Genomic DNA, 26,022 nt, shown 5'->3' on the forward strand with positions numbered 1-26,022 from the left:
GATCCCTGAGTCCTGGGATTGAGTCCCCAGCCTGCTTCTCCCTCTGCCTGTGTCTCTGCCTCTTTCTGTGTCTCTCATGAATAAATAAATAAATCTTAGAAAAATAAAATAAAATAGATAAAACAGTTAAATTCTCACAACACAAACCTAGTTTTCATATTCATTAAAGCATTTTAGAATTACTCAAACATGAAAATTGAAAATGTGTGTCCTTATTTGGAAGAGTCAAAAGCTGAGTCATTTCACTTTTTTCTGTTGCTTCCAGTTGCTAGAATAGTGGCAACTCACATAAATATATTTAACGTATCCATGTAGATTCCCAGCATTGAATTGATGAGACTGTTTTTTGAACTCTATATATTAGTACTATTTCCAAACACCGGATTACTTTCTGCATATTATATAGAAGGAAACACTGAAAAGAACTAATCCACCATAAATTGCCACAGAGTAGAATGGCACCATCCACAGTGGTAGATGGAAAAAACATAGATCCTAGTGAGGATACAAAAATAAGACCCAGCCCCACTCCCAGGGATGCTGTCATGTTTGGAAATTTCCCACTGAGTGTGCACATGACCACAGTGCAAGGGCTTTGATGTCTACTGTGTACTATGCAGCTCTGATGAGAAGAGCCTCCCCACTGCCCCATATCATGTTAGGAGCCACTATGGCACCCTTCACACTAGAATATAGTAACTAAGCAAGTGGCTTTGGGTCCTGGGCTCTCATCAAATAATATTGATTATACCAGTATTCCAGCTCCAATTATGGCTGCAAAGGTTGCACTGATTGTCACCCAAGAGCCTTTCATCATGAAGTTCATGGGCAGAGTTCTGTTCACTTCCAGGGTGGACAAAACTGTAAAACCAATACTTCTGGAGAAGTACATATATGTAGAATGATTTCTATCCTTAACGTACTGAGGCCAAATTACAGCCTTTTCAATAGTTCCAATTTAATTGTATATTCCTAAGCCATAGTAGCACAATGCTCCAAGACCAAATAGCAATAAGCCATCTTCTCAACTGATCAAGTTTAAATATTTTTCTACCAATGGTTCCAATACTGCCTCCTTGAGTTCTTGACCAGCCCAATGGTTCCAGTACTGCCTCCTTGAGTTCTTGGCCAGCTTTTCCATACCAGATACCAGTTCCCTGCTACGTGTTAAGCATATTCTTTGCTGGATGTTAAGAGCCATTGATTCTTTGTGGTGGAATTCTTCACAGCAGAAGAGACCTTGGTGAAAGCTGGATGGAACTCTCTGGAAGGTAGTGTCCAGAAATACACAAGTCTTAGAGTCAGCATAGTGAGGTTTACCAAGCAGATTGAAATGGTCAGTCCCTAGTCACCTCAACCGTGCAGTTACCCTTCTGGACTGGTGAAACGCAAATGTTCATACATTCCTAGTCCTTTGCCCACTCTTTACTTTAAATTTTCTTAAGCTGCTGAAATTCAGAGTCCATTTGCTATTTTCAGCCCAGCTTACTCTGAATAATATAATATTCCTATTTGGTACATTTCTCTTTTACTATTGGCAACATGTCTTATATAAGTAGTTACAAGTTATGAGTACTATCATAAGGGATGGATAAAAACAATTTTTAATATACAAAATTAATTACTCTGGTTTTCAATGTATTTTCAAAAGAAAGGACACTCATTATAAAATAAATATTTTCACAGTATTATTTTTGCTAGTAGTTTGATCTGCATTGATAGTTTTCTTAGTATTATTAAATTTCTTATTGAACAATGACTTGTAAAGGGGAAAAATAGGTTGTAATAAACTTGGCTTTGTCAAATATTACAATTAAAAAAATCTTTCAATTAAATTGAATTGATTTTTTTTTTAAATATTGAATTGATTTTGAAGAAGGTTGTGTGAATACTACAAACAGACTTCTATGGACTGAATTGTCTTCTAAAATTCATATCCTGAAGCCCCCATGATGGCATTAGTGCCCTTATAAAGGAGGAAGTGACACCAGAGCTATCGCTGTCATATGGGGACACAGCAAGAACAACCTAGGAAAAGGGCCATCTCCATGAATTGAATCTGCTGGCAGCTTAATCTGAGATTCTCAGACTCTAAATCTGTGAGAAGTAAATGTCTGTTTTTAAGCCTCCTGGTCTATGGTATTTTGTTATAGCAGTTTAAGTAGACTAAGACACCGGTCTAACATTTTCTTTTTCTGGTGTTTTATTTATCTAAAATCTTGGCCAGGATATTGTAAATATTTATTATTACGATTTACCCTGAGGTAAAGTGTTAAAAAACTAAGCTAGAGAAGGAGCACATCATGTAATTGTGTGAAGTATTATAGATCTTAAATAGAGCAAAATCTTTTCAGGTTTTAGTAAAATATAGGATTCATGTAATTTGTGTATATGTGCTTGTTCAGAGTCAGGACATTACAACGGTTGTGTTGTAATGGTAAGAAAGGAACAAAGGAGCCCTATTTAGAAATTATGCTTTGAAATCATTAGTAACATATCTTTTATTCTATTATTGTTGGGTATAAACCAAAATTTTAAAATATCCTTACTATTCATAGAGGTATATACCCTGTTAAAGCAGTGATTTTCCAGTGTATCATCAGTCATACAAAAAACTTATTTTTATAGGGAAAAAAAAAAGTATACTCTTCCTGGGATTGATAGTTATGACCTTGTGGTTCTCTTGTCAATTAATATCCTAGCACTAATGGAGAGGCAGTGTAGAGATTCTACAGAGACCTGTGGAATTATACCACACTGAGATAGAAAGCTTTTGAAACAAGAAGGTGTAGAAAGGTCTGAAGGCACTAGGCCATGTTAACAAGCTATTCTGTGCAATTATTTGCTGAATAATGTCCATAATTGTAAAGAATATATAGAAGTGTGTGATAAAGTAGCTAACTTTGGGGTATATATACCAGAAATGTTTAGTCTGTCTGCTGTCCTGTCATTTATGTTTTCTCAAAGAGGGAATAGAGAATGGGAAGACCTATATCATTGAACATAATATCTTCTCAAAATAATTTTTAAATGGATGTGTTGTGAATCCAGTTTTTAGCATGAGTGTTTGCAGTTTATGACACATCTAGATGGAGTATTTAGCTCTCTGATTTTCAACTGGTCATTTGAAATTTGAATAATTAGTTTGGAAACTAAATGGAGGAAATTCCAGCCATGTAACATCCATTATTTGTTGATTAAATTTTACTTTAGCATGGTGGGGCATAACTTTTGCATATGTATTTTTGTTTATCCTAAGCTTCTACTTCAAATTGCAGGGCTAATTGCTAATTGAATCTGAGAATGTGAGTTTTATTGGCCCTATGATACAAATACCCATCTGCAATACCCCCCGCTCATCAGAAAAATTCTAATTTGTTTTTCCTCAAGGTTGGACATGAGACAGTTTTTTCTTTGTATAGCTTTCATCTTATTTCTCAGAATTCCTTTAAGTTAGCTGATACATGTAGACTCCTCACTGACCTTGGGATCAGGACCTGAGCTGAAGGCAGAAGCTTACCGACTGAGCCACCTAGGTGCCCCTAGCTGTATGTTTCTAAAGTGGTAGAAAGTTCAGGTAGCTATTGCAGTTCAGGGTGAGGATCTCAGCTCTGTCATCTGAGAAATATGCGAGTCAATGCATGTTGAAGTTAGAGGGCTCTGGGGCATGCCTGGCTGAAGTCATAATAAATGCATATGTAAAACTTAATGCTAATTTAAAAATTTATAATAAATTTGGAACAGAGATCAGAGTTCATTAGTCAGTATACTCTCTTGGAAGACAAATCACATGCAAACCAAAAGATAATTAGAAAGTTGGTGGTAATTTGCTTCAATGTGGGTAGAACTGGAGGGTATTATGCTGAGTGAAGTAAGTCAGTCAGAGAAGGACAAACATTATATGGTCTCATTCATTTGGGGAATATAAAGAATAGTGAAAGGGAATAAAGGGGAAAGGAGAGAAAATGAGTGGGAAATATCAGTGAGGGTGACAGAACATGAGAGACTCCTAATTCTGGAAACAAACAAGGGGTGGTGGAAAGGGAACTGGGCGAGGGTTGGAGTGACTGGGTGATGGGCACTGAGGGGGGCACTTGACGGGATGAGCATGCTATATGTTGGCATATAGAACTCCAATAAAAAATATATACAAAAAAAAAGAAAGTTGGTGGTAGGAATAGAATCAGAGGAAGATGAGTTGGTCAATGATTTTGATGGCTAGTGTTAAGAAGGTATGGAGTGGCACTAGTATCAAACAAACCCTTTAATGGTCCAGGACATTCTTTTCCTTGAAGAGTGCTGTAGATAGATTGATAATTCTTTTTTTTGTTGGCATTCTACTTTCTATAATTATAATAATAGCCACCCCCTTCTGATTAATAATAATAATTTCTTTAGTATGGCAAAACCTATTATTCAATTCCTGTGAAGTCTTAGTCTAAGGATCATCTGGTTCTTTAGTATGGTTTGGCATATCTCTTCTCTGATCTTTATAGACATAAGTAATCTTATATTTCTCTTTTTAAATTCTTAAAAAAGTACCCCAGTATTGCATATATTATACAATACATAGCTTCTATTTGATCTCTTATATGAGTTATTCTGCATTCTCTCATCAGTATGTTCTTTCCAAAACATGAATTTAAAATTTTGTGTCCTTTCAAGTTTTAGATTATCTTATTCTCTATTGATATAATTCCCATTTTCACTAATAGTGACTTCCCATTGTTGGTAGTGAGAATAATATCACATACCATCTCGCATTGCTCTCTCTCTCTCTCTCTTTTTTAAAGATTTTATTTATTTATTTGACACAGAGATAGAGCACAAGCAGAGGGAGTGGCAGAGGGAGAGGGAGAAACAGGCATCCTACTGAGCTGGAAGCCCATTGTGGGGCTGGGAACCTGGGATCATGTCCTGAGCTGAAGGCAGATGCTCAACCAACTGAGCCATCCAGGTGCTCCTCATATTGCTCTTTAATCAAACCTCCCTTTCTTATGAAATCTGAATTTGGTCTTGGAGAATCCTTGTTAGTATAGTTGATCAGAATTGGCATTAGAGCTGAAATCAATTTACCATCTCTCTGGTCTATTGAATAAAGTCTTCGTTTTTAACCTGACATCAATACAATTTCCATTCTGCTCCTAATCTGACTCTACCATGACGTATGATGTTAGCTGTAGTTTTTTTTTATATACTATAACTTTTATTTATTTTTTTATGGAACAATTAACATGCAGTATTACATTCATTTCAAGTGTACAACATAGTAGCTTGACAACTCTATACATTATGCTATACTCATTGCAAGTGTAGCTACCACCTGTCAACTTATAATATTTTTACAATACCATTGACAGTGCGTGCCTTTTATTCCCATGAATTATACATTCCATTACTGGAAGCCTGCATCTCCCAATCTCCTTCACTCTTTTGCCTATCCCTCACCCTTGCTGTGGTTTTTCATAGATGCCTTTTATCAATTTGAGGAAGTTCCCTTCCATTACTAGTATGAATAGTTTTTGTCAGAATAGATGTTGAAATTTATCAAATGCTTTTTCCACATCAATAAAAATGGTCATATGTTTTTTTTAAGATTGTTAATGTGGTAAATTATATGGGGTTGATTTTTAAAAAAATATAAAACCAACCTTGCATTGCAGGGATAAACACAACTTGATCATGATGTATTATCATCTTCATGTACGATTGGATTTGATTTGCTAAAATTTTGTTTAGGATATTTGTATCCATGTTTATGGAGGTTATATTCTTTTGCATTTAAAAAATCTTACAATGTCTTTGTTTAGTTTTGGTATCTGAGTAATCTTGATTTTACAAAATAAGCTTAGGTGTATTATAGCTTCAGTTTTCCAGAAGAGTTTATGAGAATTGGTATTGATTCCTTTTTAATTGTAGGATAGAATTTACCAGTGAAGACACCTAGAAGTAGATTTTTCTTTGGGAGAAGAGTGTTTACTAAGAATTCACCTTATTTAATATATAGAACTATCTAGGTTTATCTGTTTCTTCTTGGGAGAGTTTTGGCAGTTTGTGTCTTTTAAGGAACTTGTCCATTTCATCTAAGTTGTTGAGTTTATGGCATTAAGTTTTTAAAATAATATTCACTCATTTTTTAAAATATGTGTAGAATATGCTAGAATGTCACCTCTCATTCCTTATTTTGCCATATTAAATAGAATTTTTAAATGAGTAAAATATTTGTAAGAATCAGTTTTTCCTCCACTGGAAGAGATGCTAAGATTGAAAGAAGCTTCAGAATTGTGGGGAGAAAGGAAGAGTCAGATCTTGGGGAATGTCTTTAAGCAAGTCTCAAGCTCAGACCTGCATTTCCTCTACATTTTTGTTAAGTTTTGTTAGAACAAAATTATAAAGGGCTTGTGGCTTGCTTCCTTGGTATGCCTAATGTGAATTCAGGTCTTCAGAGAAATTTCTTGAATAGCAGAATGTTAGTAGATGAGCAAACAGTCACAGATTTTTGCTTATCCAGTGTGGTATGTGATGCCACAGTTTCCAAGTGCCCAACTGAGAAGGGTTAAATAGGGATTGTGGGACCTAAAAGACTTAACCTGACATACATAATTGGTGTGATGAAGATAGAGTATGCCTGCCATCACCCTCATACCTGAAGGGTAGAAAACAGACCAGAAAGTGAATGTCAACCACCAAAATTTGTGAAGAATATGTATCTTGGTGGAGGTCAGTGGAGGAGACTTGTGGACCAGGTAGTCTTTCTCCTCAGTTTTAGAATGATAAGTAATCTGTCGGGAGCTTAAATCACCCTTAGGTGGGGAGAATCTGAGGATTCTAATATGGATTGAATATTTACTCAAAAGAGTCTGTGGGAGACACGATGGAAATGTGACTGATTATATCTTGAATTTGAGAAGGGTAGTTCAAAAGTTGGTAAAATTCAGTTTTAGGAGGAAAGGGGTTAGATTTTTACACATCTGCAATTTAGTGATGTAACACATTCAATAGACCCAGAATACCAGACAACCAATGGTCATATTTTTTTGTCCAGTGGTCATATTTTTGTTCTCATTTTATCCCACTTCACAATAGCATTTGATATAGCTCACAAGTTCTTTTCCTAAAATCATTCTTTATTTATGGGATCATCAGTGTTTTCTCTAAAGGGTCAGATAATATAGCCTAAAAACAGTCTCTGTTACAGCTGTTCAACATTGTTATTGTACCATGAAAACCATTTTTACCTTAGGGGTTTAGGGGTTGTGCAAAAACAAGCCGGGTGAGAGTTTGGAGGCAGGAAGTGGAAGAAGGTCAGGTTTGACTCATAGACTATACTTTTGCTTACCCCTGTTCTTTAGTTTACATCATACATCCACAATTTTCCTTCTACTTTTTCTGTTCATTTCTTTTTAGTACCTTTGCTGGCTATTCCTTCTCTACTCCATTTCTCATTGTGATCAACTGTTTTCCCTCCAGTTAAAAATCTCTAAGTGGTCATATTCATTCCTATAGCCTTTTATTTTATTTTGTTTTATTTTATTTTATTTCATTACACTTTTGGGGGGGAAATTTTTGTAGAGAAAGTAAATGAGTCACTAAGTTTATAACCATTATTTTGTGTGAGGAACTGCTTTTTATTATTCATTTCTTTCTTTTCATTGTGTTTCTGTGCTTTGCCTCCCCTTTTATTGTGGTAAAAACCAGAACATAGAATTTACCATCATGACCACTTTTTAAAAAGATTTATCTATTTATTTTAAAGAAAGCACACATGCCTGAGTGATGGGAGGGGCAGCGGGAGAGGAAGAGAGAGAAGCCCTCCCTCCCAGCAGACAGATTCCTCACTGGGCACCGAGCCCAAAGACACAGGGCTCCATCCCAGGACCCTGAAATCATGACCTGAGTCCAAACCAAGAGTCAACTGCTCAAACAACTGGGCCACCCAGGTGTTCTGCCCCCATTGCAACCATTTTTTTTTTAAGTGTCTAGCTCAGTAGTTAAAATATATCCATATAGTTGTCTAACAGATCTCCAGGACTTTTATCTTGCCAATTGAAACTTGATGCCCATTAAATTATAACTTCCCTATCCCTCTCTCCCTAGCTCCTGGTAATGACCATTCTACTTTTCTTTTTTCTTTTTTCTATGAGTTTGACTACTTTAAGTACCTTATATAAGTGGAATCATATAGTTTTTGTGTTTTGTGACTGGCTTATTTCACTTAGCATAATATCTTCAAGGCTTACCCATGTTGTAGCATGTGACAGGATTTTATTCCTTTTAAAGACTGAATAATATCCTAGGACATGTATATACTGCATTTTGTTTGCCTATTCACCCACTGGTGGACATTTTGATTGCTTTTTCCTCTTGGTTATTTTGAATAGTGCTGCTGTGAACATCATTATGCAAATACTCCTTTGATACCTTGATATAGTTTTTTTGAATATATATCCAGAAGTGGGATTGCTGGTCATATGGTAATTTTGTTTTGACTTTTTGCCAAATCTCCATACTATTTTTTTTTTTTTCTTAAAGTCTTACTTATTTATTCATGAGAGACACAGACTGAGAGAGAGAGGCAAAGACATAGGTAGAGGGAGAAGCAGGCTCCTCGCAGGGAGCCTGATGCGGGATTCAGTCTGGGATCCTGGGATCATGACCTGAGCCAAAGGGCAGGCGCCCAACCACTGAGCCACCCAGGCGTCCCTCCATACTCTTTTCTATAGCAATTACACTATTTTACAATCCCATCAATAGCGCAAAGGGATCCAACTTCTCTATGTCTTCACCAACACTTTTTATTATCTATCTATCATCTATCTATCTATCTATCTATCTATCTATCTATCTATCTATCATCCAAATAGTGTGAGGTATTATCTCATTGTGGTTTTGATTTGCATTTCTCTAATTATTAGTGAAATTGAACATCTTTTCTTGTGCTTGTTGGCCATTTGTATATCATCTTTGGAGAAATGTCCTTTTCCCATTTTTAAACTGGGTTACTTTATTTTTTTGTTGTTGAGTTATAGGACTTCTTTATATATTCTGGATATTAACTCCTTATCAGATATATGATTTCCAAATAATTTCTCCCATTCCATTGATTGCTGTTTTACTCTGTTTGTAGCGTCCTTTGGTGTATAAATTTTTAAGTTGCATATAGCATCGCTTGTCTATTTTTGCTTTTCTGCCTGCATTTTTGGTGTCATATTCAAGAAACCAGAGCCATATCCAATGTTATGACATTTTCCTTTTTTTTATTTTAGGAGTTTTATAGTTTTAGGTCTTACATTTAGGTCATTAGGTCTTTAATACATTTTGAGTTAATTTCTGTATGTGTGTAAAGTAAAGGTTCAGCTTCTGATGTGGTTATTCAGTTTTCCCAATACCATTTGTTGACTGTCTTTTCCCTATTGAAGTGTTTATTTCTGGGATTTTTAAGAAATTTTTTTTAAAGAAATTTTAAGATCTTTTTGTATTGCTGAATGTGTTGCTTCTACCTGCTGCATGTTGTTCTCAAGTATACATGTACCATAATTTAATTAGTGATAAATAAAACCAGTAGTTTAGATTAACTAGTTAGATAAACTAAACAACTACTTTACCTCTAATTTCCTATTGATGCAAACAATTTCTAGGTGAAAATCTTTGTATATGTCCTCTTACAGACTTGCCCAATGATTTTTATTGTATATTTAGCTAAGAATAGGATCATTGTATCATAGCTCAAAAACATAATTAAAGAAAATCCAGATTGCTTTGACAATAGTTGTCATTTTATATTCCCACCCATTGTATATAAAAATTCTTACCTCCTCATATCCTTGAGGATACTTGGTATTACCAAGGTATTAATGAGGTTTCTAATTATTGCCATTTTGATAGATATGAAGTGGCATGTTAATGTTCTTTTAATTTTCATTTTTATGATTATTAGTGATTTTGAGCATCTTGTAATATGCTTGGACATCTCCTCTTATGAATTTCCTATTTATACCTCTTGTCTCTAATTTCTATTGGGTTTTCTATCATTTTGTTTGTTTTTCAGGAGCTCTTGGTATATTTAATAGCTGAAATATTGTCAGTTACAGATATTGTAAATATTTTCCCCAGTCTATGTGTATTTAACTTCATATATAATGGCCTTTTTTGAATAGAAAATTTAAATTTCAATATGGTCAATCATGCTTTCTTTATCATTTGTGCTTCTTGAAATCTTTCTTCAGCAATAGGTCACAAAGGTATTCTACATTTTCACCTATTGGATCTATAAATTTACCGTTTACATGTAGGTTAATAATGCTGATTTTTTCTTTGTTCATAATATAAGGCATGAATTCAGTTTTATTTTCTCCAGAGAGTATGACAGCTCTCCCAAAATTATCTACATAAAATGTATTCTGTTCTTGCTTTGTAGTTTACTTTTACCATGCATCAATTTCCTGTACGTACATGGTTTTATCTCTGGCTTCCATATTCTATTTCAGTGGTCTGTTTATCTGTTATACAATATCATATTATTTAATTGCTTTGGATTTCAGTTTTATCAATATATTTTAAAATCTGACTTTACTCATTGTTTTAGTTTTTCAAAGATGATTAAACAGTTTGCCAAACCTTATTTTTTTATTTCAATATAATTTTCCCAAATTCCTCTAAAATTCTTCTGAGATTCCATATGGAATTTTATTGAATTTAATTTGTGGAGTATTGAATTCCTTAGAATTTTTATTAATATTATTTATAAACATATTATTTCTCTATTTATTGATGTAATATTTCCATCTTTTATTTAAAATTCTTCTGTAATGATCTTACGTGTTCTATCATAGGTTACTTCTTAGATTGTTTACAAATTTGTTGTAAGAATAGATTGCTTTTTTTCCCTCTATATTTTCTATGTTTACTGGAGACATAAGGAAATGTTCTATATAGATGATCTTATCCTGTGAAAAGAATGACAATTTTACAGATTCCTTGCCAACTTTAGAGCATCTATACATTTTTCTTTCTTATAGGATTATCTGAGTATTGGCTCTGCCATTTACCAGTATTATCAGTTTGGGTATAACCAGGAGTCAGAAACCACAAAATAATTTGACAATTATAATAAAGAATTATTAATAGAGGATTGAAATAACAGGAGATTGACTACTGAGGAGTAAAATACTGTAAAGGGAAGAGGAATGGCAGGTACAGGAAGCAGCTACCATCCATAAGGATAAGAAAGAATACCCAAGGAAGGAAAAAAATCTAAAGACCCCTCCTACCCCAGGACTGAGATCCAAACTTTTACTGAATGACAGGAATGTTTGCTGAGGCTGCAGAGCCATCCAGGAGTGTTCTGGAAGCATTCCAGGAGAAGCCATCACAGGGAATTACCATGTTGGCAGTGTTGGCTGGGAAGTCATTCTGTAGGGTTCTGGGGGAAGCTGCCCTGGGGATATGCTACACCTGAGAACTCTCTATGAAGCTGCTCCTTGGGTGTGCTTAGCAAAACCTTTTATGGGGAAATTGTTGGTTCACAACCCTCTTAGTGGCTTCCCTGGTATAACCTGAAACTGGCCTGCCTACAGCAGGGCAGGAAGAAACTGAAGAAAGAGGCAGGTCACTCCAGGTTGGTAGGTGGCAGCTTTAATAAGAAAAGGGAACTTACATATGAGACTTTTCTTGAGTGGCAGTAAGATGAATGGCTCCCCAAGCCTGCCTGACAAATCTTAAAAGCTTATAAAGAGGCCTTTACTGGGTTCAGTTATGTATATCATGCAGATGTTCTCAATACTACATAATTATGCGTCCTTGGAGCGGCCTCTTGGAGTAGGAAAGGCAAGTAGAACTCATATTCCAACAACAAGGGAGGGGGATGAGGAGCCTCCGATTACCCAGGTCCAACTCAAGGGTCAACTGGAGGTCACTTCTTTCCATTGACCTTCTCTGACAGAAGCCCTGGGTTAGCAGCATTCGGCTGTGCAGCCACCCAAGAGGATGCTGGAGAAGCTGTTTGCAGCAGCTGTCATACTAGTCATTCTTCACTATAAAGCCCCCAAAGAAGAAGCTGTCAATAGGGAACTGTGTGTGTTGTTGCCTGGTGGGTGCTGTTGGAACCACGTGCTGTAGAAGCCACATGTGCTGCAGGAGTCTGGTACCACAGAGGCTGTGCTGCATTTGCTATAGGAGCCTGTTTAGAGGTATACATCTAAACCAGGAGAAACCTCTCCCCCTCCAGTGAGCCATCAGCACCTTTTACGGAAAAAGCTTAATACAATGCAGCCTGCAAAGAAGAAATATGTACAGGGTACTACGGGTGGAATTGTGCTTTTCTAAATTCATCTGTTGAAGTTCTAAGCCCTAGTACCTTAGAAGTGATTGTATTTGAAGATAGGGTCTTTAAATAGGTATTTAATGTTAAATGAGGTCATTAGGGTGGGCCCAAATCCAGCATTTCTGGTGTTCTTATAAGAAGAGGAGATTAGGATACAGACATGTACAAAAGGAAGATGTGAAGGCAAAACGAGAAGATGACCATCTACAAGCCAAGGAGAGAAGCCTCAGAAGGAAGCCAACTCTGCTGACACTTTATCTCAACTTCTGTCCTCCAGAATTATGAGAAAATGAGTTTCTATTGTTTAAGCGACCCAGTTTGTGGTATTTGTTATGGCAGCCCTAGCAAACTAATACACAGGGTCTATTTCTATTACTGAACAACAGTCAGTGAAAAGTGGATTTGAAGCTGAGACATTACGAATTGTTAACTGACACATTAAGTTTATAAGCTGAGAAAGTTAAAAACATTCTCTGAACCTCTTATCTTATAAAAATGAAATCCTTGCCAAAATCGAAAACTTTTCCAAATGCTTAAGAGGAAAGGGAGTTTCATTTTCTTTCTTTTAATCATCTAGAGGACTTTCTTATTCATAGGATTTCAGGTGGACCCAAAACAGAATCAGAAAAACTTGTTCATTTTTGGCACTAATAGGCTCTGTGACCTCAGCTATGTGCTTAACTCTGTGAACCTCACTTTCTTTATATGGAAAATGAGGGTTATAATACCACATAGTGATGTTGTAAGGATGAAATAAGAGAATAGATACAAAACACTTAGCTCTGTGCCCTGCACACAAGTAGCGCTGCTTAACTTGCATAGTGTTGTTATCTTTGTCACTCCAGTATCTAATAGAATGACTCTCAATAATCTGTGAAACACATATTTGTTGCTGAACAAACTGAGCTGAACTGAATAGATTTTCAATGGGAGAACTTCAGACATAACAACAGGCACTATAGATGCATGTGGGGGGTGTGAGTATTTTTAGATAGATAAGTATCTACCCAGTACCTTTAAAATAATAAAAATGTCTGTGATTACCTGAAGTGAATTAGAGCATGTTGCCATTCTAGTGTTACAGAGGTAATAGATCTCACTGCATACCCAGGAAAGAAAACAACAATAACGAAAAACCCCAAAGAAAAAACCTCCTGAAATAAACAAATGGTTTAAATATATAATGCCTGAAAGTGAAAAGTTAGAGAAAATAGTTATTTTAAATCTCTGATAAAGGAAATAGGCAAAAAAAAAAAAATAGGAAATCCATCAAATCTCAACTTGTTTTCAAAAAGTCCCTAATTAAATTAATGATGGTGAAATAAATCCAACAGGTACAAAACAAATCTGATTTTAATAGCTATCAACCTCTTAGCTTTTGTTTTGAGACATTTTGAATAAGGGCTCCCCCACTGTTTGATATTTTAGAATCTTTCTCTTTAGATAACATGGCAGGAATCAATAAGTTTATATTAAATCTTACATCGAAAGCAAGGTCATGCAAGGTCTTATGTCTTCAATAAACTGATTGTTTCAAGCTAAATTTGTGTATTAGTGCTGAGGTGTGAACAAACATAGGACTTTTCAACACCAGTGCAGGAAAAGAAACACGCAATTACATGTTGAGATTTCTAATGCTAAGTGAACAGAACTGATATTTTTAAAATTAAAAATGTGGCTGCTAATTTTTGCTCTCAAGGTACAGACAGTCACACACATAATTACAAGATTTACTGCTTAATATCCTCTTAACCGCTGAAAGTGATTCTGTTTATGTTGGGAAAAAGAAGCCAAGTAGAAAGGTCATTATGTTGTGTCTGCAGTTCTCACTCCTAATATGTGAGTCTCATTTATAAGTAGAGGGAAAAAATCAATAACCCTTTTAAGTTGCCTTGGATTCCAAGTGGAAAATGCTTTAACCCACTGTGCTGTGGTGACTTAGAGCCACTGTGAGATATTATGCAATGTTGTTTCACCAAGGCTTCCAGCTCACTTCAATAGCTCTTAATTGCATTGTTGAGTCTGTCTTGGCTGGTGAAGCAAATGAATGCTGTCACTACTTCCTGAAAGTTTAACTCTTTTATCCATCAGTTGTTCTTCATCATCTTCTTGAAAGTTACTTTTGCTCTTATAGAAATTACCTGGAAGATTAAAGTCATTTCAGAAACAGAGTTCCCGCAGCCCAGGTATGAAAACCTTTAAGCTCTTAATTTAATTATGTCCAACAAATATTGGCTAAGCACCAGCTGTGTGTAAGGTATTATATATGAAGTGGAAGAGCTGACAAGAAATGAGTAAGACAATAAAAGAGTTCCTGTTTTTAACAAGCTTTAATTAACCATGGAGAGTGAGTTAAGAATATAAATGTCTATAATTTAAAGTTCTATGTAAATGCCAAACGAGAAGAGGAAAAGGCATTGTCCATAGTTCAAAGGTTCAGAGAAGCTATGTCCTACACACTTCAAGTTACAGGGAAAGAAAGGCTTTAGGATCCTGGAAGATTAGATGAAAATTTGAAATGAATAAAAGAGAGATTACCTCATAAGGGCAAGGCAATTGATAAGTAAAAATGAAGGCAGAATAAAGATCAGACCTTTCCAAAGTTGTAGCCCCAGTAATAGAAGCAGATGAATTTGGAAAGTAGATGGAGTCCAGGTTGTGAGGGGCTTTAAATATGGTGCTTTCTTGAGATAATTAATAACACGATCCAGGCAAAAGGCAAGAAGGAAGATTTCTCTGGTACTAGAGGAAGATTCCTCTGGTCAATAAGTCTTGAGAGAACAAGGCAACTAAAGATACAAGATATGTTAGATTAGACATCAGATGCTTTTGAAGTATCTCCTATGTTGATTAATTAAAGATATAACTAGTCTTCTGAAACAAATTCTGAATTTATGCCCCCAAAATGTGGGTTCTAATGCCCTTTCCATGAAATGTGTGAGTTTAGTAAGAGTGAGAAAATACTTGCATACATATGTCCCAACTACATTCGAGACACTGTGCTGGATATTCTCCATGTTTCATCTCTAATATCTACAGCAATTCTTTAGATAGGCATCAATAACTTCATTGTACAGATTAGGAACTAATGCATAGAGAGTGCAGGTAACTTGCCAAATGTCAGAGAATGGTTAAATAGCAGGGTTGAAATTTGAACCAAACATTTCTGAACAAAGCCTGCTCATTCGACTCTAGGCTTGAATCAGTTCCTTCTGCCTTGCCTTAATTTTATGTTTTTTTGCATATTCCTCAATATCTTAGTTTCCTTTTTAACACATTGGGGTAATAACTTCAAATTTGCTGCTTTTAAATTAAAATGACTGTATCATAGTTAGTGTTCCATAAACTTACTTTTTGAAGGAGGATGAAATTGAGACTGTAGTGAAGAGTCTATAAAACTTGTTTAAATGAAGATAATTTCCTTATCTTCAAATATTACTATTCATCAGTGATTAAAAAACCCCAAAATGTTACTGTTTTTAGTTCCTATAGCCACTCCATAACCCCCGTTTAGTTCATATAATTTTATTATCCCAGATTCTTTTTAATTTTTCTACCTTATCCCATATATTGCATATCAAGCAATATCCCGCACAAAATTCCTAAATACGAGCATGTGAATGTTCTGAGCACATGTAGTATAAATATAAGCACACTTTAAGTACGTCATTAATCTAACATATTATATATACGATACTTTAATCTCTGTTGATGAAAGATTAGGTGATTCTGATATGACTTGCCTTTCCATTTTGTTTTCCAAATGCTTTGGTAAATAGGAAAAGGAGATAAGGGTGGGTGTTTTCAGGTGATTCTGGCAGAAAATTTGATGCACAGTATGGAACAATGTGTTAAATGTATACACACCAATAAATATGTGTTTTTTAAGAAAGATTATTTATTTATTTGTTTATTTGAGAGAGAGAGAGAGAGCACACAAGCAGGGAGAACAGCACAGGGAGAGGGAGAAGCAGGCTCCCTGCAGAAATTTCTGATGACAAAGGGATAAACAAGAAACAGCAGCATGGAGGTTAAGAATGTAAAGCTATTTTGTCATAGAGTCTTTTGGGTTTTTCACAGAAAGTATCATGTCATCTGCAAAGAGTGAGAGTTTGATTTTTTTCTTTGCCAATTTGAATGCCTTTTAATTCGTTTTGTTGTCTAATTGCTGAGGCTAGGACTTCTAGGACTATGTTGAACAACAGTTGTGAGAATGGGCATCTCTGTCATGTTCCTGACCTTAGGGAAAAAGCTCTCAGTTTTTCCTCATTGAGAATGACATTTACTATGGGCTTTTCATAGATGGTTTTTATGATATTGAGGTATGTTCCTTCCATCCCTACATGGTGGAAAGTTGTTTTTATTTTTAAGATTTTATTTATTATTTGAGACAGAGAAAGAGAGCACAAGCAAGGGCAGAGGTGGAGGGAGAGGAAGAAGCAGGCTCCTAGCTAAGCAGGGAGCCCGACATGGGGCTCCATCCCAGGACCCTGGAATCTTGACCTGAGCCAAAGGCAGATGGCCAACCAAATGAGCCACCCCAGTGCCCCTATTGTGGTGAGTTTTAATCAAGAAAGGATGCTGTATTTTGTCAAATGCTTTTTCTGCATCAATTAAGAGGATCATATGGTTCTTGTCCTTTCTTTTATTAATGTGATGTATCATTGATTGATTTGCAAATGTTGAACCACACTTGCAGCCCAGGATTAAATCCCCCTTGGTCATGGTGAATAATCCTCTTAATGTACTGTGGGATCCTATTGACTAGTATCTTCGTAAGGATTTTGGCATGTTCATCCCATGTTCATCAGGGATATTGGTCTGTAATTCTCCTGTTGATGGGGTCTTTGTCTGGTTTGGGGATCAAGGTAATTCTGGCCTCATAGAATGAGTTTGGAAGTTTTCCTTTCATTTCTATTTTTTGAAATAGCTTCAGACAAATAAGTATTAGTTCCTTTTTAAATGTTTGGTAGAATTCTCCTGGGAAGCCATCTGGCCCTGGACTCTTGTTTGTCAGGAGATTTATGATTACTGGTTCAATTTCCTTGCTGGTTATGGTTTTTTTCAGGTTTTCTATTTCTTCCTGTTTCAATTTTGGTAGTTTATAAGTTTCCAGGAATGTATCCATTTCTTCCAGATTGCCTAATTTGTTGGCATATAGTTTCTCATAATATGTTCTCAAAATTGTTTGTATTTCCTTGGCATTGGTTATGATTTCTCCTTTTACATTCATGATTTTATTAATTTGGGTCCTTTATCTTTTCTTTTTGATAACGCTGATGAGGGGTTTATTGATCTTAATTCTTTCAAAGAACCAGCTTATAGTTTCATTGATCTTTTTTCCTGTTCTTCTGGTTTCTATTTCATTGAGTTTTGCTCTAATCTTTATTATTTCTCTTCTCCTGCTTGGTTTAGGACCCCAAAATTGCTAGAATTCTTACAGGAATTCATTAACATGGCAGGATATAAAATCAGTGCACAGAAATCAGTTGCATTTCTATACACTAACAATGGGACTGAAGAAAGAGAAATTAAGGAATTGATCCTATTTATAATTGCACCAAAAACCATAAGATACCTAGGAATAAATCTAACCAAAGAGGTAAAAAGGATCTGTACTCTAAAAACTATAGAACACTTATGAAAGAAATTAAGGAAGATATAAAGAGGTGGAAAAACATTCCATGCCCATGGGTTGGAAGAATAAATATTGTTAAAATGTCTATGCTATCCAGAGCAATCTACACATTTGATGCAATCCCTATCAAAATACCACTGACATTTTTAATGGAGCTGGAACAAATAATTTAAAAATTTGTATGGAACCAGAAAAGACCCTGAATAGCCAGAGGAATGTTGAAAAAGAAAACCAAAGCTGGTGGTATCACAATGCCTGACTTCAAGCTGTGTTACAAAGCTCTAATCATCAAGACAGTATGGTACTGGCACAAAAACAGATATGTAGATCAATGAAACAGAATAGAGAACCCAGAAATGGACCCTCAACTCTATGGTCAACTCATCTTCGACAAAGCAGGAAAAAATATCCAGTGGGAAAAAGACAGTCCCTTCAATAAATGGTCCTGGGAGAACTGGACAGCCACATGTAGAAGAATGAAACTGGACCATTTTCTTATACCATACACAAAGATAAACTCAAACTTAACAAAAGACTTAAATGTGAGAAAGGAATCCATCAAAATCCTAGATGAGAACATAGGCAGCAACCTCTTCGACCTTGGCCACAGCACCTTCTTGCTAGATACATCTCCACAGACAAGGGAAACAAAAGAAAAAATGTATTACTGGGATTTCATCAAGATAAAAAGCTTCTGCACAGCAAAGGAAACAGTTAACCAAACTAAAAGGCAATTTATGGGATGGGAGAAGATATTTGCAAATAAAGGGATAAAGGGATAAAGGGCTAGTATCCAAGATATATAAAGAACTTATCAAACTGAACACTCAAAACCCAAATAATCCAGTCAAGAAATGGGCAGAAGACTTTAACAGACATTTCTTCAAAGAAGACATACAAATGGCCAACAGGCACATGAAAAAATGCTCCATATCACTTGTCATCAGGGAAATACAAATCAAAACCACAGTGAGATACCATTTTACACCAGTGAGAATGGCTAATTAACTAGACAGGAAACAACAGATGTTGGCAAGGATGCAGAGAAAGGGGAACCCTCTTACAATGTGGGAATGCAAGCTGGTACAGCCATTCTGGAAAATAGTATGGAGATTATTCAAGAAGTTAAAAATGGAGTTATCCTACAACCCAGCAATTGCACTACTGGTTATTTACCCCAAAGATACAAATATAGTGATCTGAAGGGGCACCTGCACCCCAATGTTCATAGCAGCCATGTCCACAATAGCCAAACTGTGGAAAGAACTGAGATGTCCACTGACAGATGAATGGATAAAGAAGATGTGGTATATATATATGCATACATATATACATACATGCACACACACACTAGGATATTACTCAGCCATCAGAAAGGATGAATACTTACCATTTGCATCAACATGGATAGAACTGGAAGGTATTATCTTTCCCAGACATTGCTACTCATGCATTCATTCAAAAAAATAACAAATGAAGCACTACTATGTTTATCCACTGGATATACAAAAATAGAGGAGATATACTTATGCTTTCAACATACTTGTAGTCTAGTGAAAAAAGTTAAGCCAAAAATTATATTATATGTCGAGAAATACAATGATGAAGGCATATACTGGGTGGTAGAGAGACAGATAGGGGGGGACTAAGAATCAGTTAACACTTTTTGGAAGAAAAGATAACTTGAGTGCTATCATACAGATTTAATAAGAAATAGTGAGGATGCAAAATTCCAGAAGAAAATCTCTAAACTTTTTCTATGAAGAAAAACTTTAAAGTCTAGTTCATGACCACTTTTGTGTGAAGAAAATTTCTAAACTCTAGTTCATGGCCATTCCAGTTCATTAGAACTGGTAAATGAGTATTTTAGGTGATCTTTCATTATAAGATTTTTCTTTGTAGTAAATTAATTTGTAGTTCTTGAATACTTAACTGTATGATAAAATTTCCTATCAGGCTCCTCAAACTAACTGACCCATTTCCACACTTTTCCTTTATATATTACGTATTTCACTATGCTTTTCTAAGAAACTCAATGGGACATTGTGGCGCTAATCTTGTTTTCCATTAGGGTTAGGAATTTTTTTTAGAGTCTTGAAAACCCTGGGAACTATTTTTCTAAACTTTAATTTAATCCATATATATTTGCTTGGTGTTTGTGTTTCATACTTCTTTTTGTTAAGTGAATTTTAAACATACACTTATACATTTATGTATATTTACACACACTCACACACACATCCATCTTTTTCCTTAAAAGGAGAAAATAAGAAAGACTATGTTTGGAGAGGGCGCTATAAACCCAACATGTGATAGTGATGTCAAAAATTTTTCCTTTACAACTTCTACTGAAATGGCAAGACTTTCCTGAAACAACATTTAGTGTTTGTTTTTAAAACAAACCCATGGGTTTACTTTGTAAAAACTCACGAATGTTTTTTTATTCATCCCATATCCTTTTCAGGGTTGCTCTATGCCAAAGGAAATATGATTAAAGCAGCTCAGGAAGAGTTTTGGTCGGCAGTAAGACACAATGACTATATCTTATAGGGAATTCAAAAGGGGGAATGGGAAAATCTGCATGTACATCCTGGGGGAGGGCACATTCTAACTCTTAAACTCTTTTTGGATGATAACTCAGACTTTTAAAAATATGTTTGCCCTTGGATTGATAACAGTAACTTAAATTTAGCTCCAAAGCTTCTGTTAAAAAAAAGTTACTAAGTCTTAAAATTTTTATAAAGCCCAGTGGCAATACTAAAGCTGATATTGACAAAGCACTTAAATAGATCTATTCCTTGTGTGTTCACTTTCGTGGTTTAGATAGTTTAAGATGTAGTTTATCTGGGAATTTTTCTCTCCTGGCCTTAAATATTGATTGAGTTTGAAATAAAATATGTTTATGATGAAACCTATAAGAAAAGAGTTCTATTGAAAACTGCCTCTCCTTCCCCAGACTGAACGACACATCAGGGTTTAGAACTTGCTTTGAGGTCAGTAGAAATGCCACATTCTGCAGAGAAAGACTCAGGCATAAAGTGAACATGGTTAGAAAAGGTGAGCATTGGTGCCAAGGATGAGTATTTAGCTTCCAAAGTTTTAAGGTGTACAAAACCTATAGAATAAATATATTCTCCAAAATATATTCAAACCCATGTAAATCACGTTGATTCACATATTTCACCTTTCCTTTGGAAACCTGACAACTAATGGTTCTGAATTTCCCTACATGTTCAATGTTAATATAGAGAGTAGCACATCCGGGTTGCATTCTGCAGATATCTGTTTCAATAGCTCAGTTGATGTGAACCAGTCAATTGTATGTATAACTGAGTGAAATACAATAAAAAAGGCAGTTAATGGAAAAGTGGAACAGATTGGTTTGAAAGGTCTCTGTTGCAGTTTTAATATATTGTTGTCTCTTAAAACTAGATTTATAAGAAAGAGCAGATGTTATTTGCATATTTTTGTGGCTTTGCAAGAAAATAAATATTAATGATGTTGGCTACCTCAAGTAAAGAACGTTAAGAATACTCTCTCTGTATATGTGTATTTGTTTCAGGCAAACTATAAAGTTCATACATTCTCTGGAATGTCTGGATAGACTAGCTAATGCCTGGTAAGTTTTCAAAGAATGTTGGGTGACATGCTTTTATTTTGGCTTTGTATGTGTCTTCCTCATGTGCACCATAATTCAACTTTGGTCTCAGTGACTGGCCACAAATATTTCATCAGCTTTGGGTTCAGCTTTAGTATTTGTGAAACCAATTAGTGAATGCTTAATATCATGTCATTTTTTCATCTTCAGTTAATATGTTATCAATAGTCATTTGCTCACAGAGGTTATCATCACATTCAGTTAATTTCAGGAACACAAACAGATATATCATTTGAATTTATTTTTGACATCTGAATATGCATTTTAGATGAATAGAACATTATAGATATCAATTGGAGTGGAAAATACCCTTAAATGTTCTATGTTGAAAATCTATTAATCACTTAATTGTATAGATGTCATTTCAAAGTTAAAATACATCATTAATTGATATAAAATTTTATTCATGAAGTGATTGAGAACTTCAAGTAAGTAAAGTAAGGAAATAGCATTTATAGCATGAAACTACTTTAATCGTATTTTTGATTTGAAACTACTTAAAATTAGGACATTAATTAGGATACGACTTTTTTGAGAAAAAGTTCTTATTAATTTTTCACATCTTGTGAAAATTAATTATAAACATAATGTCCAAACAAAACATAGTTGGTTCACACTAATTAAATTTCAAAACAATAGATTCTAAACAAATAGTTTAAGAAGATAATTTCTTCTAAGTCTGAATTTATGGAGGCTAAACATTCAATCAAGAGTTTGAATTCAATAGCAGAATGAAATAATGACTAATTCTGTGCTCCTACTTTACTCATTGCTTAGGTATTCTGAGTCTTTCACAGTTTACATTGTACTGAGTGTGATTGAAAATATATTTCCAGAATGGAAACGCTTTATAGAGTGTTATGAATTTGTCACTGATGATGTAGCAAGTATGGTATATGTGTGTGTTCATACTCACTAATTATATGTTCACTGAGTAATTGTTGCCTACCATAATATAACAAGATAACTGACCTTAAGCCAAAGACAGGTTACATGAAATACTAGAGGCACAGATGGTCCCCAACTTACTATGTATGGTTCAACTTATGATTTTTTGACTTTATAGTGATGCAAAAGCAATATGCATTCAATTGAAATTGTCCTTTGAATTTTAAATTTTGATATTTTCTCAAGCTAGCAATATGCAGTATGATTCATATTCTCTTATGATGTTGGGCAGTGGCAACAACCACAGTTCCCAGACAGCCGCATGATCATGAGGTTAAACAACCAGTCTATACCCATACAACTATTCTGTTTTTCACCTTTGGTACAGTATTCAATAGAATACATGAGATATTAGTTTATCACAAAATAGACTTTATGTTAGATGATTTTGCCTGACCATAGGCTATTATAAGTGTTCTGAGCACATTGAGTACTTTAGGCTAAACTATGATGTTCGGAGGGTAGGTTTATTAAATGCATTTTCAACTTACAATATTTTCAACTTATGACAGGTTTATCAGGACATAACCCTATCATAAGTTGAGAAAGATCTTTTTCAGTGACTTTTCCCATGTTCTTTACATATTACAAATATGTGCCAACAAGTTGGGGAACCTAGAAGAAATGGATAAATTCATAGAAATACACAGTTTTCTCAGACTGAATCATGAAGAGAAAATCTGAACAGACCAATTAATAGTGAGAAGATGGAATCAGTAATCAAAAACCTCCCAACAAACAAAAGTTCAGGACCAGACAGCTACATTGGTGAATTCTACCAAGAATCCAAAAATGACCTTATTATATATAGAAAACCCTAAAGACTGCCCAAAAAATGTTACAACCAATAGATAATTTAGTAAAGTTGCACACTGGGTGTTATGCTATATGTTGGCAAATTGAACTCCAATAAAAAAATAAAAAAAATTTAGTAAAGTTGCAGATACAAAATCAATATACAGAAATATGTTGCATTTCTATATGCTAATAATGAACTATCAGAAAAAAATTTAAAAAACAACCCAATTTTCAATTGCATCAAAAAACTCAGGATTAAATTTAACTAGGGATATGAAAGTGTGCTAAAAATTGTAGACATTGATGAAAGAAATTAAATGGAAAGATATTTCATGTTCATGAATTGGAAGAATCACTATTGTTAAAATTTACCTTCTCCTCAAAGCAACTTACAGATTCAGGGCAATACCTATCAAAATTCCAATGTAAAAAAAAATTAAAAAAAAAACAAAAAAACAAAACAACAACAACAAAAAAAAACAAAATTCCAATGTATTTTTTTATAAAAATTGAACAAACAATCCTAAAATTTGTATGGAACCACAAAAGGCCCCAAGTAGCAAACATAATCTTGAGAAAGAAGAACAAAACTGGAGGCATGAAACTCCTTGATTTCATACTGTATTACAAAAGTTATCAAAACAGCATGGTATTAATCAAAACATGGCATTATCATATAACAGACATATAGATCAATGGAACAGAATAGAGATCCCAGAAATAAACCCACACTATGTATCAATTAATTTATAACAAATAGGCAAAGATATGCAATGGGGAAAGGACAGTCTCTTCAATAAATGATGTTGGGAAAACTGGATAGGCACATGCAAAAGAATGAAGCTGGACCACTATCTTATACGTGAAAATTAACTCAAAATGGATTAAAGATTTGAATATAAAACCCAAGAGCATAAAACTCCTAGAAGAAAACATAGGTGATAATTCCTTGATATTTGTCTTATTGATGAGTTTTTGGATCTGATTCAAAAAGCAAAGGTAACGGGCAGCCCGGGTGGCTTAGCGGTTTAGTGCTGCATTTGGCCGAGGGCCTGATCCTGGAGACCCGGGGTCGAGTCCCTGCATGGAGCCTGCTTCTCCCTCTGTTGGTGTCTCTGCCTGTCTCTCTCTCTCTCTGTCTCTCATGAATAAATAAATAAAATCTTAAAAAAGAAAAACATAGGTAACAAAAGCAAAGATAAATAAGTGGGACCATATCAAACTAAAAAGCTTCTGCACAGTTAAGGAAAACCACCAACAGAATAAAAAATTAACCTACAAATGGGAAAAAATATTTGCAAAACATATATCTGATAAGGGGTTAATATTCAAAATATATAAAATACTCTTATAAGTCAATTGCAAAAAAAATCTGATTAAAAAATGGGCAGAGGATCTTAATAGACATTTTTCCAAAGAAGACATACAAATAGCAGGTGATTGAAAAGATGCTTAATATTTCTAAACATCAGGGAAGTGCAAATCTAAACTATAATGAAATGAGCTATCACCTCATACCTGTTAGAAATGCTATTATCAAAAAGAAAAAAGATGACAAATGCCGTTGAGGATGTAAAGGGGACCCTGTGCACGTTGGTGGGAATGTAAATTGGTGCAGCCACTGTGGAAAACAGTATGGAAGTTCCTCAAAAAATTAAAAATAAAATTAGCTTATGATCCAGGAATTCCACTTCTGGGCATTTATCTGAAGAAAATGAAAACGCTATCTTGAATATGTGCATCCCCATGTTTATTGCAGCATTATTTATAATAGCCAAGATATAGAAGTAATGTAAGTTTCTATTGATAAATAAATGGATAAAGAAAAGGTGGTATATTTTTGTAAGATAGAATATTATTCAGCCATAAAACAGAATGAAGTCTTGCCATTTGCAACAACATGAATGGATGTTGAGGGCGTCATGCTGAGTGAAATAGGTCAAAGACAAAAACATCACATGGTATCACTTATGTGTGAAAAAAAAAGTAAGCTCATGTATAGGGAAAGCAGGTTGGTTGTTGCCAGAGGTGGAAGATAGGGAGTGGGTAAAATGGGTGAAGGGAGTCAGAAGGCACAAACTTTCTGTTTAAAATAAATGTCACGGTGATATAACGTGTAGCATTGTGACTATAGTTAAACTATTGCATATTTGAAAGTTGCTAAGAGAGCAGATCTTAAAAGTTCCCATTATAAGAAAAAGAAAATTCTGTAACTATATATATGGTGATATATATTGGGGAAACTTATGTGATGGTCATTTCATAAAATATAGAAATATCAAATAATTATGTTGTAAACCTGGAAAGAATACATTGTTGAATGTGAATTATAACGCAGTGAATTTTTAAAAAAGTCCTACTTGAACAAAGAAAACCTTGCACTATACATTGTATTTAACATTATCAGTAGAGCAACACATAACCAATAGCTGCCCACAGAATACATTGGTTGGAACTCGATTGTGAAGTAACAGAATAGTCAATGTTTCTTACATGTTACCTGCAGTAAGGATCCACTTATTAGTCCTTTCTAGGATTGTTGCTAAAATTGGTTTATGTGCATAAGGAAAGTGGAGCTACAGAGAGAAATTCTAAGATGATTTTGTTGTCTTGAAATCCAATTACACCGTTTCAGGCTGCGTTTCTGGATCCAAGATT

General features: G+C 34.8%; 1 long non-coding RNA gene and 1 pseudogene across 1 annotated transcript in view; both read right to left on the reverse strand.

The window, feature by feature from the left end:
- LOC140595813 (uncharacterized) overlaps nucleotides 1-26,022 on the reverse strand; it is a 187,492-nt gene that overhangs the window by 51,875 nt on the left and 109,595 nt on the right. The window lies entirely within an intron of this gene.
- LOC112917686 (growth hormone-inducible transmembrane protein-like) lies at nucleotides 218-1,308 on the reverse strand (annotated as a pseudogene).

Source organism: Vulpes vulpes, chromosome 15 (genome assembly GCF_048418805.1).
Source record: "Vulpes vulpes isolate BD-2025 chromosome 15, VulVul3, whole genome shotgun sequence".
NCBI classification, from domain to species: domain Eukaryota; kingdom Metazoa; phylum Chordata; class Mammalia; order Carnivora; family Canidae; genus Vulpes; species Vulpes vulpes.